Here is a 6,850-nt window from a genome sequence, read left to right on the forward strand (position 1 = left end):
CTCTACCGTCGCTCTGTGTGGAGTTTGCATGTTCTTCCTGTTTTTGCGTGGGTTCTTTCCTTGTACTCCGGCTTCCTGCCACAGTCCAACGACCTGCAGTTAGTGGCAATAGGTAATGGAAGAGTCTAAATTGCCGACAGGTGCGAATGGTTTTCTGTTTTAAACCAGCTGAGGTTTGAGAGAGGACGGCCAGAGAGCATCTTTTGTTTACCAGTCAGCAGAGAGTCCCTCAGGAGGGAAACGAGCTGAGCCTTCATGCCGGGACGCTGCTGGGGTTGCAGCATAGCTGTTGTAGTTAGTGTGGATTGGGTATAAGGTGTGTTTGGTTGGTGGTTTGGTGTGTGAGTGAGGTAAGTAGGAGAGTCGGCCGAAGGCCTGTACAGGTCCGGTAACGGTCTCCTGCAGACTTCTTCTCATAGACCGGGGTTGGCACCAATGGAGAGCGGGAGGAGTGAGTGGAATAGTATGGATGGTAGTGAAGAGGAAGAGACTGGCGGTCAGGGTGACGAGAATGAGTGGGAAAAAGTGGGAAAGGGGGTGAAGAGGCGCAGAGCTAGTGAAAGGAAGAGGAAAAAGAGAAGTGAGGGTAGTACGGAAGGGACTGACAGTGAAGGTAATGAAGAAGGAACAAATCCGAGTATGAATGTAATTGTCAGTTTTGAGGAAGAGGGTGTGAAGAAAATAGATCCACTTAAGCTGACAAGAGCACTTAAGGCACAAGTTGGGGAAATCACTGATGTTTTGCTATAGACTTAAGTTTACTGTTGGTGTGCTGTCTTGTGTGAACTTTGTGTGTCCTACAGCATGCGCTGTGTTGATTATTGAATATGCATGGGTTAAAATCAGTGCTTTCCCTGTTAGGTTGAAGGAGTGTTTCTCTCTTGAGAAACATTCATGGAATTTTTTTTGCGGTGAACACGGTTAGAGCAGTTGTCTCGGGAGCACGTCCCCAGAATTGAGGGGGTCGCTGTTTGTGCAGTTGCCTTTGTCTTTCTGGCGGTTTTTAGTGCATAAGTACCCACTGTAAGTAACTGCATGAAGACTAGGCTTCAGTTAAGTAGATTTTGGTTAGGCAGTTAGTGGGAAAGTGCTGTTTTCAATTGCATGTCAAGGATCAATACTTTGTTATGGCTACAGTTGATGCTTTTGTTCAGTCTCCATCGGAGGAACTCTTGAATAGTTGTACTAAAGAACAGCTGTTGAAACTTGTTGAACATTATGACGTCGATGTTGGGGATAAAGAGTTGAAAGATGAGGTTAAAGGAGTGTTACAGGCTGCATTAGTAAAGAAAGGCGTGTTGCCAGGTAAAATGAAGACTTTAGTGGCTGATGTTGATCAGTCTGTGGTCTCGACTACAGTTGCTTTGTCTTTTGAGCAGCAAAAGGAGTTGTTACTCTTACAAATGGAAAGAGACAAGCTGAGCATTGAGAAAGAACGTGTGAGTCACACTCCATACTTGATCTGTAGGCAATTCCTCTCAGAATTGGAGGTCACGGTGGAGGCGTCGGAGGGCGGAAGGCGTTCCCTTAGTGGCTCTCCTCTTCTGAGATTGTGTAAAAACATAAGTCAATGTAGTGTAAGCAGCTTGAAAAGAAAGTCATTGAACTTGTATAAATTTTTGGGAGACGGTTGCTCACACGCAGGCGGCACAGTGGTTAGCACCGTTACCGCACAGGAAGAAGGTCTTGAGTTCAGCTCTACCGTCGCTCTGTGTGGAGTTTGCATGTTCTTCCTGTTTTTGCGTGGGTTCTTTCCTTGTACTCCGGCTTCCTGCCACAGTCCAACGACCTGCAGTTAGTGGCAATAGGTAATGGAAGAGTCTAAATTGCCGACAGGGGCAAATGGTTTTCTGTGTTAAACCAGCTGAGGTTTGAGAGAGGACGGCCAGAGAGCATCTTTTGTTTACCAGTCAGCAGAGAGTCCCTCAGGAGGGAAATGAGCTGAGCCTTCATGCCGGGACGCTGCTGGGGTTGCAGCATAGCTGTTGTAGTTATTGTGGATTGGGTATAAGGTGTGTTTGGTTGGTGGTTTGGTGTGTGAGTGAGGTAAGTAGGAGAGTCGGCCGAAGGCCTGTACAGGTCCGGTAACGGTCTCCTGCAGACTACTTCTCATAGACCGGGGTTGGCACCAATGGAGAGCGGGAGGAGTGAGTGGAATAGTATGGATGGTAGTGAAGAGGAAGAGATTGGCGGTCAGGGTGACGAGAATGAGTGGGAAAAAGTGGGAAAGGGGGGGAAGAGGCGCAGAGCTAGTGAAAGGAAGAGGAAAAAGAGAAGTGAGGGTAGTACGGAAGGGACTGACAGTGAAGGTAATGAAGAAGGAACAAATGCGAGTATGAATGTAATTGTCAGGTTTGAGGAAGAGGGTGTGAAGAAAATAGATCCACTTAAGCTGACAAGAGCACTTAAGGCACAAGTTGGGGAAATCACCGATGTTTTGCTATAGACTTAAGTTTACTGTTGGTGTGCTGTCTTGTGTGAACTTTGTGTGTCCTACAGCATGCGCTGTGTTGATTATTGAATATGCATGGGTTAAAATCAGTGCTTTCCCTGTTAGGTTGAAGGAGTGTTTCTCTCTTGAGAAACATTGATGGAATTTTTGTTGCGGTGAACACGGTTAGAGCAGTTGTCTCGGGAGCACGTCCCCAGAATTGAGGGGGTCGCTGTTTGTGCAGTTGCCTTTGTCTTTCTGGCGGTTTTTAGTGCATAAGTACCCACTGTAAGTAACTGCATGAAGACTAGTTTTCATTTAAGTAGATTTTGGTTAGGCAGTTAGTGGGAAAGTGCTGTTTTCAATTGCATGTCAAGGATCAATACTTTGTCATGGCTACAGTTGATGCTTTTGTTCAGTCTCCATCGGAGGAACTCTTGAATAGTTGTACTAAAGAAGAGCTGTTGAAACTTGTTGAACATTATGATGTTGATGTTGGGGATAAAGAGTTGAAAGATGAGGTTAAAGGAGTGTTACAGGCTGCATTAGTAAAGAAAGGCGTGTTGCCAGGTAAAATGAAGACTTTAGTGGCTGATGTTGATCAGTCTGTGGTCTCGACTACAGTTGCTTTGTCTTTTGAGCAGCAAAAGGAGTTGTTACTCTTACAAATGGAAAGAGACAAGCTGAGCATTGAGAAAGAACGTGTGAGTCACACTCCATACTTGATCTGTAGGCAATTCCTCTCAGAAGTGGAGGTCACGGTGGAGGCGTCGGAGGGCGGAAGGCGTTCCCTCAGTGGCTCTCCTCTTCTGAGATTGTGTAAAAACATAAGTCAATGTAGTGTAAGCAGCTTGAAAAGAAAGTAATTGAACTTGTATAAATTTTTGGGAGACGGTTGCTCACACGCAGGCGGCACAGTGGTTAGCACCGTTACCGCACAGGAAGAAGGTCTTGAGTTCAGCTCTACCGTCGCTCTGTGTGGAGTTTGCATGTTCTTCCTGTTTTTGCGTGGGTTCTTTCCTTGTACTCCGGCTTCCTGCCACAGTCCAACGACCTGCAGTTAGTTGCAATAGGTAATGGAAGAGTCTAAATTGCCGACAGGGGCAAATGGTTTTCTGTGTTAAACCAGCTGAGGTTTGAGAGAGGACGGCCAGAGAGCATCTTTTGTTTACCAGTCAGCAGAGAGTCCCTCAGGAGGGAAACGAGCTGAGCCTTCATGCCGGGACGCTGCTGGGGTTGCAGCATAGCTGTTGTAGTTAGTGTGGATTGGGTATAAGGTGTGTTTGGTTGGTGGTTTGGTGTGTGAGTGAGGTAAGTAGGAGAGTCGGCCGAAGGCCTGTACAGGTCCGGTAACGGTCTCCTGCAGACTTCTTCTCATAGACCGGGGTTGGCACCAATGGAGAGCGGGAGGAGTGAGTGGAATAGTATGGATGGTAGTGAAGAGGAAGAGATTGGTGGTCAGGGTGACCAGAATGAGTGGGAAAAAGTGGGAAAGGGGGTGAAGAGGCGCAGATCTAGTGAAAGGAAGAGGAAAAAGAGAAGTGAGGGTAGTACGGAAGGGACTGACAGTGAAGGTAATGAAGAAGGAACAAATCCAAGTATGAATGTAATTGTCAGGTTTGAGAAAGAGGGTGTGAAGAAAATAGATCCACTTAAGCTGACAAGAGCACTTAAGGCACAAGTTGGGGAAATCACTGATGTTTTGCTATAGACTTAAGTTTACTGTTTGTGTGCTGTCTTGTGTGAACTTTGTGTGTCCTACAGCATGCGCTGTGTTGATTATTGAATATGCATGGGTTAAAATAAGTGCTTTCCCTGTTAGGTTGAAGGAGTGTTTCTCTCTTGAGAAACATTGATGGAATTTTAGTTGCGGTGAACACGGTTAGAGCAGTTGTCTCGGGAGCACGTTCCCAGAATTGAGGGGGTCGCTGTTTGTGCAGTTGCCTTTGTCTTTCTGGCGGTTTTTAGTGCATAAGTACCCACTGTAAGTAACTGCATGAAAACTAGGCTTCAGTTAAGTAGATTTTGGTTAGGCAGTTAGTGGGAAAGTGCTGTTTTCAATTGCATGTCAAGGATCAATACTTTGTTATGGCTACAGTTGATGCTTTTGTTCAGTCTCCATCGGAGGAACTCTTGAATAGTTGTACTAAAGAACAGCTGTTGAAACTTGTTGAACATTATGATGTCGATGTTGGGGATAAAGAGTTGAAAGATGAGGTTAAAGGAGTGTTACAGGCTGCATTAGTAAAGAAAGGCGTGTTGCCAGGTAAAATGAAGACTTTAGTGGCTGATGTTGATCAGTCTGTGGTCTCGACTACAGTTGCTTTGTCTTTTGAGCAGCAAAAGGAGTTGTTACTCTTACAAATGGAAAGAGACAAGCTGAGCATTGAGAAAGAACGTGTGAGTCACACTCCATACTTGATCTGTAGGCAATTCCTCTCAGAATTGGAGGTCACGGTGGAGGCGTCGGAGGGCGGAAGGCGTTCCCTTAGTGGCTCTCCTCTTCTGAGATTGTGTAAAAACATAAGTCAATGTAGTGTAAGCAGCTTGAAAAGAAAGTCATTGAACTTGTATAAATTTTTGGGAGACGGTTGCTCACACGCAGGCGGCACAGTGGTTAGCACCGTTACCGCACAGGAAGAAGGTCTTGAGTTCAGCTCTACCGTCGCTCTGTGTGGAGTTTGCATGTTCTTCCTGTTTTTGCGTGGGTTCTTTCCTTGTACTCCGGCTTCCTGCCACAGTCCAACGACCTGCAGTTAGTGGCAATAGGTAATGGAAGAGTCTAAATTGCCGACAGGGGCAAATGGTTTTCTGTGTTAAACCAGCTGAGGTTTGAGAGAGGACGGCCAGAGAGCATCTTTTTTTTACCAGTCAGCAGAGAGTCCCTCAGGAGGGAAATGAGCTGAGCCTTCATGCCGGGACGCTGCTGGGGTTGCAGCATAGCTGTTGTAGTTATTGTGGATTGGGTATAAGGTGTGTTTGGTTGGTGGTTTGGTGTGTGAGTGAGGTAAGTAGGAGAGTCGGCCGAAGGCCTGTACAGGTCCGGTAACGGTCTCCTGCAGACTACTTCTCATAGACCGGGGTTGGCACCAATGGAGAGCGGGAGGAGTGAGTGGAATAGTATGGATGGTAGTGAAGAGGAAGAGATTGGCGGTCAGGGTGACGAGAATGAGTGGGAAAAAGTGGGAAAGGGGGGGAAGAGGCGCAGAGCTAGTGAAAGGAAGAGGAAAAAGAGAAGTGAGGGTAGTACGGAAGGGACTGACAGTGAAGGTAATGAAGAAGGAACAAATGCGAGTATGAATGTAATTGTCAGGTTTGAGGAAGAGGGTGTGAAGAAAATAGATCCACTTAAGCTGACAAGAGCACTTAAGGCACAAGTTGGGGAAATCACCGATGTTTTGCTATAGACTTAAGTTTACTGTTGGTGTGCTGTCTTGTGTGAACTTTGTGTGTCCTACAGCATGCGCTGTGTTGATTATTGAATATGCATGGGTTAAAATCAGTGCTTTCCCTGTTAGGTTGAAGGAGTGTTTCTCTCTTGAGAAACATTGATGGAATTTTTGTTGCGGTGAACACGGTTAGAGCAGTTGTCTCGGGAGCACGTCCCCAGAATTGAGGGGGTCGCTGTTTGTGCAGTTGCCTTTGTCTTTCTGGCGGTTTTTAGTGCATAAGTACCCACTGTAAGTAACTGCATGAAGACTAGTTTTCATTTAAGTAGATTTTGGTTAGGCAGTTAGTGGGAAAGTGCTGTTTTCAATTGCATGTCAAGGATCAATACTTTGTCATGGCTACAGTTGATGCTTTTGTTCAGTCTCCATCGGAGGAACTCTTGAATAGTTGTACTAAAGAAGAGCTGTTGAAACTTGTTGAACATTATGATGTTGATGTTGGGGATAAAGAGTTGAAAGATGAGGTTAAAGGAGTGTTACAGGCTGCATTAGTAAAGAAAGGCGTGTTGCCAGGTAAAATGAAGACTTTAGTGGCTGATGTTGATCAGTCTGTGGTCTCGACTACAGTTGCTTTGTCTTTTGAGCAGCAAAAGGAGTTGTTACTCTTACAAATGGAAAGAGACAAGCTGAGCATTGAGAAAGAACGTGTGAGTCACACTCCATACTTGATCTGTAGGCAATTCCTCTCAGAAGTGGAGGTCACGGTGGAGGCGTCGGAGGGCGGAAGGCGTTCCCTCAGTGGCTCTCCTCTTCTGAGATTGTGTAAAAACATAAGTCAATGTAGTGTAAGCAGCTTGAAAAGAAAGTAATTGAACTTGTATAAATTTTTGGGAGACGGTTGCTCACACGCAGGCGGCACAGTGGTTAGCACCGTTACCGCACAGGAAGAAGGTCTTGAGTTCAGCTCTACCGTCGCTCTGTGTGGAGTTTGCATGTTCTTCCTGTTTTTGCGTGGGTTCTTTCCTTGTAC

Source organism: Neolamprologus brichardi, chromosome 17 (assembly GCF_056152115.1).
Source record: "Neolamprologus brichardi isolate AB-2024 chromosome 17, ASM5615211v1, whole genome shotgun sequence".
Taxonomy (NCBI): Eukaryota; Metazoa; Chordata; class Actinopteri; order Cichliformes; family Cichlidae; genus Neolamprologus; species Neolamprologus brichardi.